The sequence below is a fragment of the Oryctolagus cuniculus genome, chromosome 1, assembly GCF_051225735.1.
Source record: "Oryctolagus cuniculus isolate XC-2025 breed Fujian yellow rabbit chromosome 1, ASM5122573v1, whole genome shotgun sequence".
Lineage (NCBI taxonomy): Eukaryota > Metazoa > Chordata > Mammalia > Lagomorpha > Leporidae > Oryctolagus > Oryctolagus cuniculus.
Genome location: NC_142867.1, coordinates 172,742,479 through 172,767,594, shown reverse-complemented (window position 1 = coordinate 172,767,594; position 25,116 = coordinate 172,742,479). Strand labels below are relative to the sequence as shown.

The 25,116-nt window shown below is 37.1% G+C and overlaps 1 protein-coding gene across 1 annotated transcript in view; it reads left to right on the top strand.

Moving 5' to 3' along the window:
• Positions 1–25,116, top strand: part of PTPRD (protein tyrosine phosphatase receptor type D) — a 1,783,257-nt gene that overhangs the window by 199,641 nt on the left and 1,558,500 nt on the right. The window contains exon 3 of the mRNA XM_089316625.1: positions 24,427–24,468. The gene's annotated coding sequence lies outside the window, so the exon portion shown is untranslated. The remainder of the gene's footprint in view (positions 1–24,426; positions 24,469–25,116) is intronic.

Below are 25,116 nucleotides of genomic sequence, written 5' to 3'. Positions count from 1 at the left end.
ACATAAGATAATAGGTGTGGGGGCCAGTGCTGTGGCGTAGCCGGCGCTGGTTCAAGACCCGGCTGCTCCACTTCCGACCCAGCTCTCTGCTATGGCCTGAGAAAGCAATAAAAGATGGCCCAAGGCCTTGGGCCCCTACACCCATGTGGGAGACCGAGAAGCAGCTCCTGGCTTCGGATCAGTGCAGCTCCTGCTGTTGCAGCCAATTGGGGGGTGAACCAATGGATGGAGGACCTCTCTCTCTCTCTCCTTCTCTGTGTGACTATCTTTCAAATAAGTAAATAAATCTGTTAAAAAAATTATAAGTGTGACCACAGTGAGTATTCCTTTTTATTTACAAGTGTTAGGAAAGAATCTTTTTTCACTATTAGAAAACAAAAATAACAAAGATAGCTCAAGGAAATGGATAAAACAGCACATGGTATAGACACAGTTATTGTTTTTATTGCTAGAAAAGCTATGGAGCGAGTGAATATCAATTCAGTTGACATATTGTAATGATAAAGTTCAAGTACTTACTGTTTAGTAGGCAAATATGCATCAACTCTCTGGGCCTGGTAGAATCCATACACATGTACATTTTCTATCTAGCCGTTAACAAGGTCTTCTCTGTGCTCACAAAAAACGGGCCACTTTCACCATTTAAACTTGGCATATGCTCTTAGAGATGTTGATTATTCAAAAATACCTGTTTGCCCAAGTCTATTAAGCTTAAAAATGACATTTTAATGGCCCCATATATTTAAGCCCTGTTTAATATGGCAAATGCTTCAGAGATACTTACAAACACCATTAAATTTCATCACTAATTGCTAATAACTGAAATGAAATTAGCACCTGTCTGAGCCGCTTTAGATTTTGGATTGCACTTAACAGTTGAGAAAATCCTCTGTTGCTAAACATTTACCGGGGCCATTTGCATTCTGCTTTTCAATGAGCTCTTATGATTTATACTCTCCTATCGTCATCTGAAAATAGCATAGGGCTTGACTTCACTGAATGTACTTCCTCATTCAAATTTGAAGCAATTTATGTAGTCTGGTACATTTAAAAATCAATTTTCAGTGTGAGGTATCAATTTATCTTATATATAAATGACTTATTTATTGTGTCCAGAGCTACTAGGAAAAATATATTAGTAGAGTGAATGGGAAGTTTTGCAAAACAAAAGCAAAATGTGTAACATCATTAGATTACATTAACACAGAAAAGAGCCACTTTAGACCTTAATGATACCTTAAAATAAAAAGCCATTAGAGATATCTTTGCTTCTCTATACTCTTTGAGAATAGTTGGCTTTCTGTGCTATGTAGGTGTTGCCAGAGTTTTAAAGTGAAAATTAGGAAATTAAATTGGGAAGTGGTTCAGTATTTCCTATAATAAGATCCTAATATTATCAGGAATTGTAGTTGAGGGAAAGTTTTGCACTCACTGGAGAACAGTGGTCATCTTACTGCCACATTGAACAGGTGTGAGGAAAACAAATATGTGAAGAGTGATATGTAGGACAGGGATTTGAACTGGCAGTTAAAATAAGCACATCCCATATCTGAGTACCTGGATTTAAGTTCTTGCTCTGCTCTCCTCTTTGTTTCTAGCTTTCTATTAATACACAGCCTAAAGGACAGCAATGATAACCAAATAGTTGGTACCTACTACCCACGTAGGAGAGCTGTGCCCAGTAGCACCTAGTCAAGCCCCAGCCATTGTGGGCAAAGCAAGTGCTTTTTTGCAGAAACAATAATATATTACCAGTTGGTCAAGAAATTTTTTGATTGGTCTTCAAGGTGACTAACAGAATAAAATATTCTTCTATTTTTGGTGATCCTTGCAATTGTATCTATAAAAATATGTTCTCATTTACTTTAGGTTTTCAGGCCCATCAGCTCTAATTGTTCAAATTGTTCTTCAGATTTTTTAAAATTTAAAGTATATTGGCATGCATTTTTGATAAGGTTTATAAGCAGTAAAAAGTTATCTTACAAGATAACCAGCAGATGGCAGCATGGCAGCTACTTAGAAATTTGTTAGCTTGTAAATTCCATTAAGCTGAGAAACAGTTTCTATATTTTTGTACATAGTATCTAATTTCCAATCCTAAAATTTTCCCAATCCTAGAGACAAAATTGAAAGAAAAGGTTATCAATAAGATCTAAACGATGGCTTGACCAAAGGAGAATTACAAATAAAAATGGCTGCTTCACTGCAAATAATGTGGAAGAAATGTGAAAGGAAGGCGTAGATGGAGAATATCAAGGCTCTCAAAATTGTGCTTTCAGAACATTTAAATAAGCTTGATAGAGCACATTATGGGCTCTTTTAAAATTCTAAGCAAGATGAGCCCTGGTATTGAAATAACCAATTAATTCCATCCAGGCCATTAGGGAAAAATTAAAGGTCATTATTATAATTGCACAAGTTCAAAACAAACTCCTTAAGTTCATCATGTTTAAAGTCCATTTCAGCATTAAACACAAAGATGATCTTATGAACAAATGTATGCAGTTTACAAGGAGCTACAGTGTGCCCCTTCATTTTTGAAGCTACAATTAACTGAAGGGTTTTATTAATAACAAAAATGAAAATCTTTTAACTCAGTGGAAAATCCACATATTTAAGGCATTGTGTAACAGAATGAAACAAAAATTGAAAACATCTTCTCTAGTCCAGGAAAAACTCTGTAATAAGATTTTACTATAATACAAATTTTGAGGAAAATCCAATAGATTGTTGAAGTGTTGAAGATAAAACAGAACATTCATCTATTAAATTTAGCATAGGCAGTCCTCAGTCTTCTTAGAAACTAGACTAGTGTAGAATTTTCACATACATTAGTATAGTTGTATGTATGCAGTCATTTGTCCTTTCAAAATTTATTGATAACAATAGTTGGTATAATTCTAGATAGGATCTGAAATCCATTATTAGTTTTGAACAGACCCATTAAACAATTATAGCATGAAAGTAACAGAAAATATAAGAACTGCAATGGATATGCAAATAATGTGTGTGAATATCTGTATTTTAGTACAAAAATAATTAATACACATTAAGTCTTTTAGTTTGTTATAGATACAATCAAAATCAAAATATCTAACATCAGTCACAGGGTGGCAATATTTATACATGAGATTCTTTAATATATAGCAGAATAGTGAACAAAACACTGATTATACTGAAGAATTCATGCAGGAAGGAGTTTATTTATCCTCCTTTCTTCCTGCAGTGGGCAGCAAAGCCTAAGTTTGGTTTTAAGGTTTTTAGGCAAACGGAAACAATGAACAACAAAACAAACCAAATGCTGACAGTGGACAGGAGTTGTTCTCAGTGGGTTCCTAGGAAATGTGGTTTTTAGGGAGCAAGATCAAATTATATACAAATGATGAGTATTAAGAAATGCTTTCTTATATTTTTTTCAAAAATATCCAAAACAATAAACCATGTGTATATATATATATATATATATTTAGATAAGCAACTTGAGACTTGGTGAAGTTAAATTTGAGGATAGAGAGCTAATGACCAGTAAGGATTCAGATTTGTGGCTATCTCTACTGTTAAAATTGGGGAAAAAGTAAAAACAGATTAGAAAGAGCCTCTGGCCTGCTATGTTTATTTTTGATTGCTTGTAGTTGCAAAGTTACTGTATTCTTTCTATTTTTTTCCACAAATGTAAATAACATTTCAAGTTCTGAACCTCTGTGTTTGATGGCAAAAATAGAATTGAAGCTCATGCAAGGAATTTACATTATTAGAGAGATTTCAGTATGGGAGAATGGCTTGTTTATTCTGAGTTTAAAGGTTATAGGCCCTTGGATGAGATGTCAATTATCCCCTACCTCAGAAGAGGTCTTGGCCTTATAAATGGAAAAATAATGCAGGATGAAATACTTTGGAACAAACAATATATGGTTTGAGTTTCTTTAAACTCTGTTAACTTCTTTGGTATTGTCCACTGAACTCCTCATGCTTGGGTACATAGACACTGAAAATCTCATTGGGTGGCTCTATGCCATGTAAACTTGTCTACAGACAGAGACATTTTGATTGTGATGCTTTGGTTTTATGTAAGAGCATTCTCCACCAGCAGTAGAGATGTATCTCCTAATGTTTTAATATGCATTTCCTTTTTAGAAAGAATGTACCAAGACCTAAAACTACAAATAGCAATACAATGTAGCCTACATTAAGTACTTACATATGTCACACAGAGACCTAAAGCTACTAGTAACACAATGTAGCCTACATTAAATGCTTACATGTATGTGAAAGCTCTAGAATCCTGCAAACATCCAGACATCTAAAAAGTATTTACTAATGATCTATTATGTATCAGGTATGGTTAGAGGTAAAGGCAATATAGAAATAAAGTCACCTAAGAATTTGGGGCTGGCACTATGGCTCCGTGGGTTAACGCCCTGGCCAGCATCCCATATGAGCGCTGGTTTGGGACCCAGCTGCTCTACTTCTGATCCAGCTCTCTGCTATGGCCTGGGAAAGCAGTAGAAGATGCCCCAAGCCCTTGGGGCCCCTGCACCCGCATGGGAGACCTGAAAGAAGCTTCTGGCTTCAGATCTGCACAGCTCTGGCCATTGTGGCCAATTGGGGAGTGAACCAGCGGATAGAAGACCGCTCTCTTTCTCTCTGTGTAACTCTGACTTTCAAATAAATAGATAAATCTTAAAAAAAAAAAAAAAACAATTTGAATCTATTTCTTAAGGTTTTATAGATACTGAAGCCTTCGGAGTAAAGCTTGACTAAGGCAGGCTTGTCCAGTTGTTCCCACTTTCCTTCTAATTTTGACTCCAGATGAAGAATATGAGAGAAGATTTAGAAGATTATTTAAACACTTCATGCATTGTGTAGCAGCTTCAGGTGAAAAAAAAAAAAAAAACTACTTTAAAATATGGCCACATTTGGTTATCAGAGTGTTCACCTGGCAGCTTTTTGACCTTTTCCTTTTAAAGATTTGTTTGAAAGACCGAGTTACAGAGAGAGGTAGAGCCAGAGAGAGAGTTCTTCCATCTGCTGGTTCAGTTCCCAAATGCCCACAACAGCTAGAGCTGAGCCGATCCGAAGCCAGGAGCTAGAAGCCTCTTCTGCCACGTGGTACAGGGGCCCAAAGACTTGAACCATCCCCAGCTGCTTTCCCAGGCACATTAGCAGGGAGCTGGATCAGAAGATGAGCAGCTGGTTCTAGAACCGCGCCCATATGAGATGCCAGCGCTGCAGTCCAGGGCTGTAACCCGTTGTGCCACAACACCAACCCCTTGACCTTTTCCTTTTACCTCTCTCCTTTTAACTCAGTGTTTTTTTTTTTTCCTGTTGTATCAAATTAATATTACATATCTACAGGAATAAAATAATAAAGGAGATTTTATGCATTTTTAAAATGGGGTTTAAACAATTGGAATGGTTCAAATTATTGATAATGTTCTTTCCTATCAACTATTTATCATCAGGAAAAAGATCTAAGATAAGGAATAATTACAAAACTTGCAAAATAAATAATTTGGCAGGTATAAAGTTTTTAATATTAGCTTCATTTACATTATCACTTAAGGTTTTGTTAGTGTATGATTATTCAAAATACTTTTTAAAAACTAACAGAAAAGTTTAAAAATGTACAAAATATTTATATGCTAGTGTGCCCATGATTCAGTTACCTTTAAAGTTGGCAAATGACATCTCCATCAGAAAAATTCTTTGTACACTTATGTAACTGAAATTGATTCAATAAAGTCATCTATACAACTACATGAAATTTTATTTTTCCAAATATTTTTCCTGTTCCAGGACCCAAACTACTATGCCCAAGTACACACAGTTGTATTGGTTTCTTAGTTTCTGCTAACCTGTGACAGTTGTTAAATCTTTGCTTATCTTTCATGACCCTGAAATCCTTGATGGGTGCTAGTCAGATATTTCGTAGAATGCTTCTCACTTTGGTTTATGTGATGTTTTTGTGTGATAAGACTGAGCTTAGGAATTTGTGGCAAGAATACCTCATAGATAGTACTGTGTCCTCAGATTATTTCTGGGGCCTTGGTATTGAACACAGCATATACTGAACATTTCCACTTTTTTTTTTTATGGGTAATTAGGCTAAGAAATATATTGGGAGATACTTTGAGGTTATGCAAATTTTCTGCTTCACTCACTAGTTAACATCCATTGCATTTTGCCTGCAACAAGTTGATTTTTTTCTTATTCTCTCCATACTTCGTAGCATATTATAAACTTTTTTGTTATTTAGAATAATATTGGCTATAGTATTGCAAAAGAAACAACGAAATTGTCAATTTTTGTTCCTATGTATTATGTGAGACTTTTCTGACATTTCTTCCAAAGACCCTAGCTAAGTTAGATGACAGTCCTTTCTCTAAAACATTTTTTTTTGTGTGTGAGCAATACAAGATTTAAGTCAGAAACTTCCTGCTGCAGCAGCCAGAAGTGGGGCTCCAAGAGATGAAAACCCCCAAAACATGTTTGAAAGCAGTTGTGTTCAAGCATATCCCGTCTAAACTAAACTCCTAAAATTTAGGAGAGAGAAAACACATTCACACAAACATGAAATCTTCAAAATAGTCATAGAAAATGCATATTATGGAAACAAGCTTGCATGGGTTTCAAAATATTTTATAGCAAAATAGATATTCAATTTTCCATGAACTTTTGAAGTACCTTCATATGTTTAATTTTTAAATACTAATAATATACATGGGCAATACATTTTGACATTGAATTTTTTTCTCAGAGTTTAAGCTAGCACAGCTCCATTAATGAGCCAATACTTTGTAATTGCTTTGAATGAATCTGTATGGTCTGTTAGGTCATTGATCTGTTAATTAAAATATTTTATCTTATTTAAGATGTGTTGTGATAGGTTAGGGAGTCTGACTTCAGAGCTTGCTTATGAAAGTTTGTGTGAGCTTTGGAGAAAATGTGTGGAATAGGAACAAAGCAAGCAGTAAAGTGATTAGAAATTCTGCAATATGAGATAAGAATTAATATATATTTTCCCTTTGGAATGCTATGGTGAAAAACTTAATACCAAAGAAATCATAAAAATCTTGCAAGTATGTTTTTAATGCTCTCTTCTGTTCAGTTCTTAGAAGTTTACTGTTAAAATACATTAAACTATTTGAAAAATTTAAAGGTTAAAATTAAAATTATTTTTCCTTCAGTATGCACTTTGAAATTTTCCACAGGATATTCTATAAACCCCAAATGTTTCTCTGATTAATAATTGCTTTAGGGTTGCAAAGAGCATTTTCTAGATATGTCTGTCTCTGTACAACTGTTCTTAGTATTATGTGACGAGATTTACTTGTGTGTATATGAGCAATTTCGATCATCTTGTAAGAAACCTTTTGAACTCTTCAGCTTTCTGTGTAAGTATCTGATGGCAAATTAATGTTGATTATATTGCTTTGTTTTATGACTTATATAGTTCTTCTTGAGTTTTATCAGATTTACAAGGGCTTTCCCCTTCCTCCCCACTTTTTAAAAACCACTGCTGGCGGCCGGCTCCATGGCTCAATAGGCTAATCCTCCGCCTTGCAGCACCAGCACACCAGGTTCTAGCCCCGGTTGGGGCACCGGATTCTGTCCCGGTTGCCCCTCTTCCAGGCCAGCTCTCTGCTGTGGCTAGGGAGTGCAGTGGAGGATGGCTCAAGTGCTTGGGCCCTGCACCCCATGGGAGACCAGGAGAAGCGCCTGGCTCCTGCCTTTGGATAGGCGCAGTGCGCCGGCTGCAGCGGCCATTGGAGGGTGAACCAATGGCAAAGGAAGACCTTTCTCTCTCTCTCTCTCTCTCACTGTCCACTCTGCCTGTAAAAAAAAAAAAAAAAAAAAAAAAAAACTGCTGGATTTTTAGCTCACCTATGGCTTCAGTCTTGCTCAGTTGCCTTTCAGCATCACTAGTGTATGCTTTGAGCTGATAAGTACTATGTTTCATTTTACTCAAGCAAACTAAGTTTAAGAAAAGCAAGGGGGAAAAGACAAATAATTACCTTAGTTTAAGATGAAGGAGGTGAAAAATCACTTGATTTCTTTCTAATCGTTGGCAAGACACAATGAAATAGGGCTTTAGGGCAGACTACCCTGCAGCCAGAGGTAAGGGAGACAACTTGCCTGATAAGACTTTTCTTAAGCTTTTTAAAAATGGTTTTCTCAGATTGATCCAGCTGTATTTTATTCCATATTACCAATTTGATAAAATCACAATAAAGAATGTACATCTTAATTTAATTATGTGTTCCTTCCCACACCAGTGGCTATTCTTCAATATTCCCAGTGTCATCGTTATACATTACATTTTAATTTGTTAGTTCATCAGGAAGAGCAGTGCACCCTAGCATATCAAGGATTACTCGTCATGACTCAGTAGGCTAACAAAGCTTTTGTTAAAAGAGGAAGTCTAATGAAAAGAAAACGATGGTTCTTCACATTCTAGTTAAATTATTGGCTCAGATACTTAATGAAAGACAGTAATTGGATATTTTTCTCATTGAACTGTACAATGACATATGCTTTTAAAATTAAAAGAAATATACAAACTGCATCTCCTGTAATGGGAAAAATATATCATTTGAGAATATACCATACACACAGAGTCTAATAAAGCTATACTTTTAGAAACAACCTCTAAGAATTACTTTGCATGGGGTGGGTGTTTACACAAACAGCTACGACTCCCCTGTCCATTGGAGTACTTAGGTTCAATTCTTGGCTGTAGATATTGACTCCAGCTTCCTGCTAATGCAAATCCTTGGAGGCAGTAATCATAGCTCAAATAGTTGAGTTTCTGTTGCTCACAGGAGATAAGTGGATTGACTTTCCAGATCCCATGTGAGGTCAGCACTGGCCAGCATCTGGGGAGTAAGCTACTGGATGGGTGTGGTTGTGTTTCTTTCTCCTCCTGTCTGTCTGCTTCTAAAATTATCCCTGCATCACAAAAAATGTTTACTCTTATTGCCTTCCTTTATCCTTGGTAACCTGAGAAGATTGAAGAAGATATCTTGAACCAAACACATTGTAAATCAGTCAACATGAATTTATAAATTATCACAAAAAAGCATTAAATTGAGCAACTTCCAAGGAAGCCAGTACGTCAACCACAAAACAATAAAATGACCTTATGTTTTGAAATATTTCTTGAACATTCAAATATCTTAATTTCAAGTTGCAGGTCACTTGTAATACATGGAGTTTTATGATGATGACTCCGAGGACTTCAGATATGACAATTATGGAAGTAAAACTCCCAAGTCACCCTTTTTGTCCTCCTTTTATCTTCTACATGAATAACTGACTTATTTATACTCATCAGTTTTTCTCTAAGGACATGATGTCAAATGAAAGATTTTATTGAACTTGAAGTTCAGAGCTAATGGGTTCAGTTTTAAGACTGTTCTTATTAGTGGTGTAAGCCTGAGGAAGATCCTTAAATTCTTGCCATCTAAGTTTTCTCATCTATTAAAGGATTAGAAAATATCTCACTTTTTTTTAATGAGCAAATTTACAACTTAGTTTTTGAAAAGCCCACATTTCTCAAATGTGTTTTAAAGATGGAATTATGTTGCTTGAATCAATATGCTATCAACTAACAATCATAGTTCAAATGTGACCACATGATGAAAGAAAGTTAAGGATTGTTAACAAATTCTCAATGTCATCTGATTTTTTAAATTATAATTATGGCTTCTAGATACACTTATGTCCATATGTCTTATTGACAGTAAGTTTTTACTAAGACCTGTGAAGTTCTGTCACACACACACACACACAGTGAAGGTGAAATGGTAGGATCCTACAAACATTCCTGGAAAAATGCATTGAACAGCTATTGAGAGTCATAGAATTCTTCTGAAGAACTATGTGTAGTTTGAGACCTGATAAAAATAGAGGTTGGCTAAGAAATAGAAGGGGGGAGAGAAAGTCTTTGAAATAGTCTTTGGAAAAGAGTGTGTATAAAAACCTATTGAAAAGATAGATAATAGTCCCTCTGAAAAACTTTTAAAGTTTATTAAAATTTAATTTCTTTCCTTCTCTAACTTGCTTTCCTCCCAATACCTGTGGACTATGCATTGTGTTTCAGATGGAACGCTTGGTGCTTTAGACTTGCTGTGTTTCATGCCCTCTTGTATCTTAATATAGCCATACTATTCACGGGACCCCACCTTACACTTCAATTAGGCAATTATTGTTTAGTGCACATTTTTAAACTAAATTTGACTGTTTAATTTTTTCCATCCAGTTCTACCATTATCTTTCCCCAGTATTCACAACTCATCAAGTCTTGCTTTGGAATATCCTCTTTGGTCAAGCTTTATAAGTATCTCTCTGTTGTTCAGATGGCCTTGTAGACTGTCTTTTACATATACACCCATTTGGGCTAATTTTGTCAAAAAGTGATTTTTTTTCTACACTAGTATTCAGATTCTATTTAGAGAATACTATTTATGTATTTCACTTATTAGAATGCATTTTGCAATGAGCAAATCTTTTAGTGTAAAATTTTGAAATGATTTTAGACTTAGGTGTTTATCTTGGGGAGGTGTGTATTTGTGCACATGTGCATGCGTATTTATGCCTGTGTGTATATGTTTTGGGGGTGTATTAGAGGAAAGTGTACTAGATACTTGGGAGTATTTTTTCCTCCTTTTCAAAAATAAGTATTCCAGAGTTACAATATTATAAACAACAATCTGGCTTGATCATCTCATTTGAAAAATATAAAGATCTGAGGTCCAGAGATAAGAATGATCTTAGTTTTCTCTGTTCAATTCTAGAGCTCTTACTATAATAAGTTTTGAAATAATAGCATATATATTTAATACGTGAAACTTGAATGTCTTAAGCCAAGTATTCACAAAAATTCTTTTCAGTGATGCCTAGACCATTCTAGCATTCAATTGAATGCTCAATTTAAAAAGTATTTTCAGCAAATGATGAGAAAATTGATTCCCTGAATATACGCCTTTCAACTCACAGGATAGAAGAAAGTATGTACTGACTGAAAAACGTGTGCATAAAATTAGCTGGCTATTATCCAGTTAAGGAATGAGATCTGTGTTGTGTGCTGTGAAGTGGAAGTGAGCAGTTGTTGCAAAAACTATATAAATGGTGCTTTACAAAGCTATATTGATCTTCCTTTTTGTTTTCAATTTAAGATTTTGAAAATTTATAGAAAGGGAAAAGTCTAGCGAAGTCACCATCTTTATTCTAACATGTTATGGCTGATTGGTTATGATGTTCAGTTTCTTGTTGTTAGAAGCAAGGAGATTATATTATGGATTAATGTAAAAAGAGACCAATGATAATTTATGCTATGAGACAGATGATTCTTGCATCTATCCTAATTCAACAAATATTGTCTGTGTGCCTATTTTGTGCAAAGCCTTGTGCTAGGTACTAGATAAGTGAAATTCACAAATGTCTTGGAAGAGATAGACCAATAAGGCAAAAATGCCTTCACAGGGCTATGGTACGAGAATGAAAGACACGTACGGGAGACACAGATTAGGGATGTTTAATAAAGGCAGGGAAAAAGATGGAAAAGAGGATTTTATGACCTGAGTGCAGAAGGACTTACCTGATTAGGTTTTAAGATAGGCAGACACATGGGAAAGAAATATACCAGGAAATAAAGCAGAATGTGAAAAATACAGAAGTGAAAGAGAGCATCATCTATGCAGAGAACTGGTTTTGTTTCCCTAGGGCATAAGGTTATGTTGCTGAATGGGGGATGCATGACTGCCAAACATGCAAAAGCCATCAGCTTCATGAAATCTCTAAACCAAGAAATGTATATAGTTACCTAAGGGATGAGAAGCTCTTGAAGGATGATTGACTGTTTGATTATTCCCTATGATGTAATGGAATATAGATTGGGTGGAAATAAAATTGAAGGTGGGCCGACCAATGAGAACATTTTGGCTTCTGGATACTGCATGCAACTCTTCTCTACCGCTCATTCTTCCTCCCAATAGAAAATACAGGCATAGTATCAGAAATTTGGAAATAAGGGAATCCATAGATTGCAATTCTAATTATTTCACTCTTTGGTGAAAGGAAATGAGGTAAAATAGGTGAATGATTTGCACAAAGCCAAAGAGTTTCTGATAAAACTGGAATTTAGGACCCCAATCTCTACTCAAAAGTCATGAATTAAAATTGACAAGGACCAGCCCTTCAGCTTCAGAGAAATATTTTAACTAAAGTATAAATGATGATGCTTCTGTGTTAGCAGCTCCATAAAGCAAGTGACCTTCATGGATAAAACTGTCTGTGGCTAAAATTAAAAAGACAAAGGAAAATGGGATCCGATTATTAATGTAATTAGTTGATGATATTGGGTGATGGATACATAAATGCCTGTTATTGACTGATGATAATGGAGCACTCCAACCTCAACTAGTGCTCAAGTCCAGCTCTCAGATATAATGAGGGACCTGTTTTTTCCTTCTCTCCTCCTTGCGAGGTGCTAGTACTACATTCCGATTAATGAGGTGCGGACCCAGCATGATGTCAGTGCTGATGTTGCTCCGCATTAATTCCACTATCGCATTGTTTTATGTTATTAAAGGTTCTTATTTTTCAGAGAGTCAAGCATTGTGAGGTGTTGTCTTGAATAGAGCAGGGGAAGACTCTCATGCTTAACATTTCTTGAGGGTTTGCAGATTCACAACACGTTCACAAAACACGAACAAAAGAAATATGCTCAGGCTGTGACACTAACGCTTAGTGTTTATTTAAAACCTTTAACACCTCTCAAGACTTCAGTGTGAGTGCTTTCATATCATTTAGGTGTCTAATGGCATCTTCATATTGAAATGTTCAATGCCCTGTTAAGTAGAAGTAATAACTCATTTATAGAAAGAAAATAGAGATGTAAGTATTTATTTAGACAGGAAGCCTTAGTTGGCTTTTGAACTTGTTAATATTCTGTGAGATAATTTAGATAAAGATAATCATTGGCAGACAAGTTATTTGCTTTAGACCACAGTTAATAAACCACAGAATCAGTGCCTGGACACTGAGATCCTGACTGCTAGTCATCACCATGTCCATTGTACCAAAAGAAATGTGTACTTTGACCAGTGCACAGTTGTATAGAAAGTAAAGTAATTTTGAAATGGATGTGTTTGTCAATGTTCTCTCAGACCCAGAGATTATAAATTCAGAAAAATTGAAAACAAAATTTTATGAGAGTATTTTTAATTTAATTTTATGTATTTATTTAAGAGGTATAGTTACAGAGTGAGAGACAAAAAGAAGGGTCTTCCATCCACTGGTTCATTCCCCAAATGGCCGCAATGGCCGGAGCTGCTCCGATCCGAAGCTACGAGCCAGGAGCTGCTTCTGAGTCTCTCGCATGGGTGCAGGGGCCCAAGGACTTGGGCCATCTTCTTCTGCTTTCCAAGACCATAGCAGAGAACTAGATGGGAAGAGGAGCAGCCGGGACTAGAACCAGTGCCCATATGGGATGCCGGCACCGTAGGTGGAGGACTAATCTGTGCCACAGTGCCGGTCCTGAAAATAAAATTTTAAAAGTTAAATCATTTTTCTTTCTCATTCAGTAACATGGAGTGTATTAATGATCACAGCCATTTAGCCATGATCATTCAAGGTTCCCAACCGCAGGGTGCAGTGTTAGCTGGCTCTCCTGACTTTCATGTGTGCACTCTGGCCTGACCAGAGCTGGCTTAATGCATAGGCAGTTAGTTACGAACTTCTGTGGGTAGTTCCTGCCTATTTCTCATGTTGGTAGAATACCTTTGAAATAAAATGAAATACAACTCATGGTTAAAAAGTACATAGAAAATATATAATAAAGAGTATCACTGCTTGGAGAAAGATACCAAGAATGTTTTTATATATTCCAAGATTTATTTTCTGTGAATACAATGCCAAAAGGCCTTATCCTGTATATTCATAATTTATTAAATGAATAGGATGGTGAAATGTTGCAGACACCCTGTTGTCAGTCTTGCCTCAGCAGCACAAGTTGATATTCATGACTGTGTGCTATTTACAATGCTTTATTCATTTCTGAAAGTATGAATTTTCTAAAAAATCTGACTTGCAGATACTGGTATGGCAAGATTTTGAGACTTATATTCCAATAAACCAGCATATGTACTTTATAACAAAAGGATGGGTCAGAGTACAGAATATTCTTTATTTCATGGTATACTTTAGTTAGGGAATTAATGAAGATTAGCCTTCGATCCTCCAAATGAGAAATAACGAGCTGTCATTGGATGTCATCACCATCAGTCATTGTGAATATAACAGACGCAGGTTGCTTCAAGAGTGAAGTGGTTACCAGGGTGTATTCACAGATTGCAACTGTGGAAACCTCTTTCTCCAGGTTCCCCTGAAGATGATGGAGCATCCCACTGAAAAGCCTTTGTCATTCATATCTGCTTCTTAGAATTCTGAGTGCTTTACTCTGTGATTAAAAAAAGAGAGAGAGAGAGAGAGAAGAGAGAGAGAGAGACTATTTGCAGCAGGGAGGTTGGCAGAGTAAAGGGAATTCCTGAATTTTTTTTGGATGAATTTAGTTTTAAACCATGAAACCCATTAATATCCTTAATTGGTTCACCGCAAATGATAAAATTGCCATATGGGGCTAGTGTTCTGGCACAGCAGATGGTAAACCACTACCTGCATGGGTACCTGCAGGTTTAAGTCCTGGCTGCTCCGCTTCTGATCAACTCCCTGTTAATTTGCATTGGAAAGCTACTAAAGAGAGACCAAGTACTTGGACCCCTGCCACCGGAACTTGTGAGACCAGATTGAGTTCCAGGCTTCTGTGTTCAGCCTGGCCTAGCCCTGCCTGGGCTTTGCTACTGTTTGGGAAGTGAAAAAGATAGATTGATTCCTCCTTCTTGTTTGTTTTATAATTTTATTAAACTAAAATTTGTGAGAAACAATTCATTTAATATTCTTATGCAACTAAATTATCTTTGAAAGCCTAGCTTACAACTTAATGCACAAAATATCCTTTGTACTCTGGGATCACTACTGTTTAGTATAGACATTTATCCTTTATTTTTCCACTTGGAAGTGGGGAAACTAATATAAATAATATTGGAATGGACTATCAGAGTCCATAAATATTTGTAAGCATCTTTGATAAGTCCTTTTGAGAGTTTTACAAAAATGAAATAACAGGGTGAAAGGGAACAAATATTTTTTAGGCTTTGAAACATACTGGAAAACTGCTTTCCAATTTATACTGTCGGCAGCAATGAGTGGGGATGGCAGTTTCATCAAACCATCTCATTACTTTCAAAACGCAATAGCCTTGCTATATGAAAAGGGTGTTTACTTTTTGCAGAAAAATATATTCAAAGACACATAAACCAAACTTATCTAGTAATTAAAGTCTTTGTGATAATCTCTCTTTGGATTAAGAGGAAGTTTGTGAGTATCTTCAGAGAGACAGAGGGCAGATTGTGTCTACAGACAGACAACCATCTGAAACATGAATTCATTAAGATGGCGTACAGGAAGGTCATGGAACAGGGGTATGAATATTAAATGCAAAATTGGAGAACATTGAAGGTAAAATCATACCTCCATCATGTTTGTGCAGAACTATAACTTTGGAAATGACCAACTGCATCACTTTGTTAGTAGTCTTTATAAGGAATCATACAGTGGTTAGCTGAAACAACAAACTTTTTACTTTTTCCGAGACTTTAAAGGCTAAGTCCAAGATGAACATGTCAGCAGGCTTGGTTTTTCCCAAGGGGTTCTCTCCTTGGCTTGCAAATCACTATCTTCTCTTTGTGGTTTGATGTGGTCTTTGTTTCATGTGTCTTTCCAGCCCAACTTCTTGTATGGGATTTGTTCCCACCTTAATGGAATCATTTTGACTTATCTTTTTAATGACCCTCTCTCCAAGTATGGGGTTAGGACTTGAATGTTTGAATTGGGCAGACATGATTTAGTCCATGTCGTCAATATATTGAAATTTAAAAATTCTTCTGAAAATATACAGATACACTATTTATAATCCTTACCAATTTATCCACTTAATTACTATGGTATCATTATCATTGTTTTTTAAAGGATTTACTTGTTTCAAAGATCAGAATAAGAGAGGGAAAAATAGAGATCTTCCACTCACTGTTTCACTCCCCAGATTGCCACAATAACCAACATTAGGCCAGACAGAAGCCAGGAGCTTCATCCAGGTCTCCCACATGGGTGGCAGGGGCCCAAACCCTTGGACCACTTTCTGCTTTTCCCAGGGCATTAGCAAAGAGATGAATTGGAAGCAGAGCAGCTGGCACACAAACAGGTGCCAATTTGTGTTGCCAGCATTGCAGGTGGTAGCTTAACCCACTATGCCACAATACCAGCCCCTAGTTTGCATGTTTTACAGAAGAAAAATGTCATGTACTGCAGTCACTCTGAATTTGTGTTGAAGTCTTCATGCACAAGCACAATTGGTTTTATTAGAAGATGCGAATAAATTAAATGCAATGGTATAGTCGAGCTCTTACATTTAGTTCACATGCCATATGTGGATTCCTTCATTGAAATAAATACAACATCTTATTGAAATTGACATATCAACAGGGACACATGATCTTGAAATTAAGTCATAACATCAGTAGGGAAAAGGAAAGAGCATGAAAAATTCCTCCAAGATACATTGAAAAAGTAAGTCATTTAAAGACTCACTGTTTAAATAAGGAAATATGGGGTAGCTGTACTGCTTATCTTTATTTTCTGACAGCTTACACAAGGAAAAATGATGCAACTAGAAAAAGACTTCATGATATGCTTACCAACTTGACTTGTGTGATGACATGGTTAGCTCCATTACAGTTAGGAAAGGGATACCTCCAATTTTGTCCATAAATGATGTAGAATTCTGTATTTCACAGTATGAAGAAGCTATGGAAAATGATTTATTTTTGAAAATATAGTTTCTATATGTATGCTCTTTTTTAACTTTTATTTAGTAAATATAAATTTCCAAAGTATAGTTTATGGATTACAATGGCTTCCCCCCCACCATAATTTCCCTCCCACTCTCACCCCTCCCATCTCCCGCTCCCTCTCCCATTCCATTCACATCAAGATTCATTTTCAATTATCTTTATATACAGAAGATCGATTCAGTATATATTAAGTAAAGATTTCATCAGTTTGCACCCACACAGAAACACAAAGTATAAAATACTGTTTCAGTACTAGTTATAGCATTACTTCACATTGGACAACACATTAAGGACAGATCCCACATGAGGAGTAAGTACACAGTGACTCCCGTTGTTGACTTAACAATTTGACACTCTTGTTTATGGCATCAGTAATCTCCCTAGGCTCTAGTCATGAGCTGCCAAGGCTATGGAAGCCTTTTGAGTTCACTGACTTTGATCTTATTCAGAGAGGGTCTTAGTCAAAGTGGAAGTTCTCTCCTCCCTTCAGAGAAAGGTACCTCCTTCTTTGATGGTCCCGTTCTCTCCACTGGGCTCTCACTCGTAGAGATCTTTCATTTAGGTCTTCTTTTTTTTTTTTTTTTTTTTTCCCAGAGTGTCTTGGTTTTCCATGCCTAAAATACTCTCATGGGCTCTTCAGCCATATCCGAATGCCTTAAGGGCTGATTCTGAGGTCAGAGTGCTATTTAGGACATCTGTCATTCTATGAGTCTGCTGTGTATATTGGATACCTTTAAACAGACCATGATAAGGAATGATATAAAATATTGACTCCATGTGTGTCTCTGGATATTATGGATATATTATGTAAATTTATTGGATACTAATATTTAATAAAGGTAAGAGGAATAAAATCTTTTAAGATTTTTTATTTATTTCACAGGTAGAGTTATAGTCAGAGAGGGAGAGATAGAGAGGTTTTTTCATCTACTGATTTATTCCCTAAATGGCTGCAATGGCTGGAGCTAAGCCGATCCAAAGCCAGCAGCCAAGAGCTATTTCTGGGTCTCTCATGCAAATGCAGGGTCCCAAGCACTTGGGCCATCTTTCCACTGCTTTCCCAGGTCATAAGCAGAGAGCTATTTTGAAAGAGGAGCAGTAGGGACTTGAACCTGTGCCCATTTGAGATGCTGGCACTGCAAGCAGAGGCTTATCCTACTATGCCACAGTGCTGGTCTGGAAAAATAAAATCTTAACTAGTCCTGAAGATTTCATATTGGGCATAAGAAATATGATTGTGGTGATCATTTAGCTTATTTAGGAGGAAAATACTGGCTTTTGGCGAAGTAACTGTTACGCTAAAAATGTTCTTAAAAACACAGATTTAACTGTGGTCAAAACTAGGAAAGATTTGTAAGTCCCATGATGTTGTATTGCAATGAGTATTTGACCATTTCCAAGTCTGCTGTAAATTTAAGCCTCTCTTATATGCCACAATAATGATAACAAAAAGAAAACATTCCTATCTTTTCCCCCTTCTTTTCCTCAATGCAGCACTTTTAGCTGTAGAAATCCATCTGTATTTAATGACATCTTTTAAGACTATTTTTTTTCATCCTGGATATTTAGTTTGGCAGAGAAGATCCTTGGAGGCAATTGACGAACTAAAACATGTCTTTTATATTTTATGCTGCCTATCCCCCTAAATCAATAATAAGAAAATATCCATATTTTACAGGTTAAATGCTCTGGCTGTTATGATAGTAATCAGGTTCTCAGAGGAGTACAGTGCAAATAGGAAAAGATACTCCCACTTACATTAAATAGTAACAAATATACTATGTTCAAGGATTACTTTTAAGTGAAGTTACTGTGTATGTTGTATCTTTATACAAATAACAATAGAAATCCTTGTTCATAAAAGTTCAGTTGTTACTTCAATGTCTATTTAAAACAACTTATACTATCTTATTTTCCTCAACAGTGATTCAGGTTGTTACTGAATTATATACAATAAATTTCTAACAATCATAACACAAGTAACTTGTCATTTTAAACTATTTCAAATAGGATAAAGTCTAGGTTTGAATTTAGATTTTTTTTAAAGACTAAAAAAACCAGATCGTAAATTAAAATCTTTTCTGACCTTGCAAACTGAGAAAAGAACAAGAATACAATTACCTATAAAGTTCAGATTGGAGTAAAGTGTGGTGGATAGTATAGAACAACCTGGTTTAATCATGACTAGCTGTTTTCTTTTAAAGATTTATTTGAGAGGTAGTTAGAGAGAGAAAGTTTTTCCGTCAACTGGTTCACTTCCAAAATGGCTGCAACGGCTGGAGCTGGGCTGATCTGAGGCCAGGAGTTTCCTCTGGGTCTCCCATGGGAGTGCAGGGGCCCCAAGCATTTGGGCCATCCTATGCTTTCCCAGGCCCCATCAGAGAGCTGGATCAGAAGAGGAGCAACTGGGACATGAACTGGTTCCCATATGTGATGCTGGCAATGTAGGTGGAAGCTTAGCCTACTATGCTACAGTGGTGGCCCCAGCTGGTTGTTTTAAGTACTTGATGGTCACTGTTTAAGTAGGTTACTTACTAGCAAGTGAAATATCCATTTCAGGACCTTTGACCAATGTTATTCCTCTTTTTTTTTCCAATGCAAATGGTGTGATTTTATAATTTGGGAGTTTGTGAAGAAATGCAGAGGAAAGGGGTCATAATCTCTCCTGCTAAATCATGCAAGCTTTTTCAACTTCAGCACACAGATGATATCTTGGATTTGATAATTCTGACTTGGGTGGGGGATGTGTTGTACATTTTAAGGTATTTAACCACGTCCTAGTGTCAACCCTGTAAATGCTAGTAGCATCTTAACCCTACTTGTGACAATAAAAATATCTCCAGAAATTGCTGAAAGTATTCTGGAGAGGAGAGAGAAAGGCAAAGGGAAGAAATCACGCCTGTATAGAATTACATGGTAAGCAATGACGTAATGTAGTTAGTTCCCCACCCTTCCACTGCTATCACCAGATGTATCAAATAGCTCTGGTCAAAACATAGTCTACCAAATATATTGTCTACCTTCAGATTTGATATTAGAGCTTTTCCTAATGGGGTTATTAATGTTTTACTATTTCTTTTTTGAAGATTGATATACTTGAAAGGCAAATCAATAGGGAGAGACACACAGATCTTTGATCTGCTAGTTCACTTGCCAAGTGGCCCCACCAGCCAGTGCTGGGCCAGGCTGAAGCTAGCAGCCAGAACTCCTTACAGGTTTCCCATGTGGGTTACAGGAGCCCAGGCACTTAGGCCATCTTCTGCTTTCCAACAAATAGTATCAGGGAGCTGAATCAGAAGCAAAGCAACTTGGCCTCAAACTGATGTTCATATGGGATGACGGCATCCTGAGCAGTAGCTTAAACACTTGTGACATAGCACCAGCCCCCTTTTTCCTTTCCTTCTTTGCAGTATTTTAAATCATTCTTTTGTCTCTCTTTATATTCTCACCTCTTTTTTTCCCCTCTTAATTGGTTTAATAACCTTAAAAAATGTCAGGGCCAGTGTTGTGGCATAGCAGGTAAAGCTACCCTCTGTATCCTGTATCCCTTATGGGCACCAGTTCATGTACCAGCTACTCTAGTTCTCATTCAACTTCCTGTTAATGTCCTGGGAAAAGAGGGGAAGATGGCTCAAATGCCTGGGTCCCCGCCACTCATATAGGAGACCTGAATAAAGTTCATGACTTCAGCCTGGTCCAGCCCTGGCCACTGAGGCCATCTAGGGAGTAAACCAGCAGATGAAAGATTTCTCTTTCCAATTCTTTCAAACAAATAAATCTTCCAGAAAAAGATACTTCTTAACCTTCTCAGTGTAACGTATTCCTGTTGTAATATGTATGCACCCACTATAAAAATCAGATCCAGCAACCCTAATCCAATTTACAATTCTGGGTTCTAAATTTTAAAAGCTGAAATGTGTGTTTGCTCTTGTAACCCCCACTGCAACTCTAACTTTGTGGGTGTCATGTGTTTCTTTGATAAATTCATTCTAGCCTGCTAATTGTCCCGAGTTTGATATAACCTTTTCATTCTATATTTCTCCCATGGTTATTCAACAGCTGGATTCTTACTCAGCTTGTAGAAGACATTAAATGCTTCCTTGTTAGTAAGGAGAGTTTCTGTTCTTTTTGTCATGCCAGACTGAAAGTAAACTGAGGTCATGGAATTACAGCTATTAAATACCATTTTAAAAATACCTATATTGGGGCTGGTGCTGTGGGGCAGCAGGTTAGACCAGTGCCTACAGTACCAGCATCCCATATGATTGCTGGTTCGAGTTCTAGCTGCTCCACTTTGGATCCAGCTCCCTGCTGATATGTCTGGTAAAGCAACAGAGGATGGCCCAATTCCTTGGGCCCCTGCCTTCCACACGGGAGACTTAGATGAGGCCCCTGGCTCCTGGCTTTTGCCAGGTCCAGCCTTGGCTGATGCAGCCATTTGGGGAGTGAACCAGTTGGTGGAAGATTTTTTTCTAAGTCTCTGTCTCTCCTTTTCTTTGAGTAACTCTGCCTTTTGAATGGAATGTATACATCTAAAAGATCCTCTTTTTTACTTAGATTTCTGTGATGTAAAATTATCATTGCTTACTAGTGTTTCTCGGTTCTTTTGCATATAATTATAACTGATGAGAGAAGAAACACAAATGAAGGTTTTTTACACTAACAAATGATCTCTAATGTAGAAGTAGCAGTGCCAGCGCCGCAGCTCACTAGGCTAATCCTCCGCCTTGCGGTGCCGGCATACCGGGTTCTAGTCCCGGTCAGGGCGCCAGATTCTGTCCTGGTTGCCCCTCTTCCAGGCCAGCTCTCTGCTGTGGCCAGGGAGTGCAGTGGAGGATGGCCCAAGTGCTTGGGCCCTGCACCCCATGGGAGACCAGGAGAAGCACCTGGCTCCTGCCTTCGGATCAGTGTGGTGCACCGGCCGCAGCGCGCCAGCCACAGCAGCCATTGGAGGGTGAACCAGTGGCAAAAGGAAGACCTTTCTCTCTCTCTCTCTCACTGTCCACTCTGCCTGTCAAAAAAAAAAAAAAAAAAGTAGTAGTTAAGAAGTAGTCGTCATAGTTATACTGTCTTCATTGAATTATACCACATTCATGACAAAATACTCCTTTTTCCTTACTTTATGATCATTGTTATGAATCCCACATTATGTGGTATTAATATCCCTTTTTTAAGAAATAGTGTATGTCGGTCAGCGCCATGGCTCAATAGGCTAATCCTCCGCCTGCAGCACTGGCACACTGGGTTCTAGTCCCGGTCAGGACGCTGGATTCTGTCCTGGTTGCCCCTCTTCCAGGCCAGCTCTCTGCTGTGGCCTGGGAGTGCAGTGGAGGATGGCCCACGTGCTTGGGCCCTGCACCCGCATGGGAGACCAGGAGAAGCACCTGGCTCCTGGCTTCAGATCAGCACGGTGCACCGGCTGCAGCACGCTGGCTGCGGTGGCCATTGGAGGGTGAACCAACGGCAAAAAGGAAGACCTTTCTCTCTGTCTCTCTCTCTTTCTCTGTCCACTCTGCCTGTCAAAAAAAAATTATGTATATAAAATCTACACATGATAATCTGGAAAAATATTAAAAATTGTTAAATGATAAGTTTAAAAAAGTACATTTAGCATCACAAAGAAGAAAGTCACACTGTACCCTGTAGATATGTATAATTGTAAATTAGTGCTTTCTTTGAAAATACTAAAATATATACCCAAATGAAAAATGTGTTTGAATAGCTGTTTTTGCTTTTCAAATGTTTCATAGTTCTCAATAGTTATGATGTGTTAGTCACTTCCTCTCTCCCAGGAACTATTGTAAACAGTTTCTTTGAATTAACTTTCTTTGTCTTCACCACTACTTCAAAGTGACAGGCTAAGTCTTTGAGAGGGTTATGTAAATTGCCTGAAAGATGGGCTGCCTGGTAACTCAAAAAGCCAAGATATGAGTCCAAGAGACACCAGGTTCTACTTTGGGCCATAAAATGAAACAGTTGGCCCGGAGCAGTTTTGTGTCTGCATGTACACGTACAATTGAGGCTCATGTGTTTGTCCAACTTCAGCAATGGCTGAGGGAGCCCAGTGGTCTCAGGAGCTCCAGAGACTTCCCAAGTAGCAATAAAATAAAATGAAAAAGAAAACCCTCTCATCATCGTTTGAATCCAAATTAGTTTCCAGGTGCTTCTACAACAAAATTGTTTGAGTTTGTGAATATTGAATATGGAGGAAAAAGTGTTTTTACTTCACTTCATGGGTTATTTATCATCCATGGTAAAAACCTGTACTCGAATACTGGCAGAGATGGCAAGGGAAGTTGTCCTTTTGCTGATTACTTTCTCAAATCTGGAAATGTCAGATACATAGATGTGGAAAAGATACAAAGTGAGTGGGTCTTTTATTTTACATTTAATTGAAGTTCTTAAAGTTAGTATTATCACATTGGCAGTGTGATCCTCAGGTATAGAGCTGCACTTCCCTGCCCGTGGGTCTCTGAATATATTTGGAAAAGTGGCATTGCATCTAATAAAATCATAGGAAAAATAGTGGAAATATTGGGTTTAAGTTCAGCAATATGTGATTCTGTTTCACCTTTTGATAGTTAAAATTCTCAATTCGAAGGCCGGTGCTGTGGCATAGTGGGTAAAGCCACCGCCTGCAGTGTCGGCGTCCCCTATGTGTTCCTGTTCGAGTCAGGGCTGCTCCACTTTTGGTCTAGCTCTCTGCTATGGCCTGGGAAAACAGTAGAAGATGGCCCAAGTCGTTGGGCCCCTGCACCCATGTGGGAGACCTGGAAGAAACTCCTGGCTTGGATCAGCTCAGCTGCGACTGTTTCAGCCATTTGGGGAGTGAACCAGCAGATGAAAGATCTCTCTCTCTCTCTCTCTCTCTATCTCTCTCTCTCTGTCTCTCCTTCTCTATGTGTGTAACTCTGACTTTCAAATAAATCTTTTTTTAAAAAACTCAATTTGAACAATTTTAAATGTATTATCTGTACATTCATTCTAGATGCATGGCCTGAAAGTGAAGCATAATTACTCTGAAAATGACTCTCTATTAACTTTAATTGATGCTCCACTACCACTTTTTGATGAATAAATATTAAGGCATTTGCTATCATAAAATTCATTAAACCTGTTTCTTCATCTTCTGTCTTGAAGCTAATAATTCATGTAGCATTTCTGAAAAATAAGTGAGCTTTTGCATGAAATTGACATTTTTGTATCAAGAACTGAATCTGCTTCTATATTTCTAGGAAAGTTTAAGACCTAAAGATAAGAAGTGTTATAGAATATCACAGCCTTTGCTTTGGGTATAAATAAACATTAGTTCTAGTGAAAACAGGAAATCTTCTTAAAGTTAATGACTGATTATGAAAAATGGTTGAAGTTTAAACTATGCTTTTTCTTTAATATTATGTATTACTATATCTTGATCTGCTTGTCACACTAAATATATTAATTTTTCTTATATTAGGTTCCTGTCCTGAGACCACAGCAGGATGTGCCTTGGACAAAGGTGTGTATATTTAAATCATATTTCAAATGTTCTGTTTGAATGAAGTGTAAAGTATTAATAACATTACTGTTGCACGCTAGAAATATGGTATTATGTTCCATGTTCATTTTCAAATACATTTTATGATAGACACTTTTTCTTCAGGTATAATGTTAGCAAGAAAATATCAAAATTGGAAATCTGTTTCTCAAATACATATCATTGCCTGGGTACAGAAAACTTAATCCACATAATCTATATCTGGAAACAATGTAGCTATCAGAGGCTGATGGAAGGTATTTAATATATGTTGATGAAACTATTGAAATATGATATATGAGTACATGAGTTTAATTATCAGGCAAGAGCTACCTAAAGTGTCTCCGTTCAGGGGGAAACAAATAGAGAAATTAGCTTAGAATTACAAATCAACCTGAAAATAGGAAGCAATCAGGAAAATAAATACACAAACAGCTTAGTAAGTATATAAATGTGCTTCGTGAAAGATAAGTGGGGATACTGCAAGGTCAATATAGGATGTCTGTTACTTCAAATTGGAATTCTGTTGAAAAAACAATGTGACCAAAGATCATTAAAGAGGTCATGAAATATAACAACTGAATTTGGAGAGTAAAAATAAATTTGTGAGCTGAATAAGAGGTACAAACT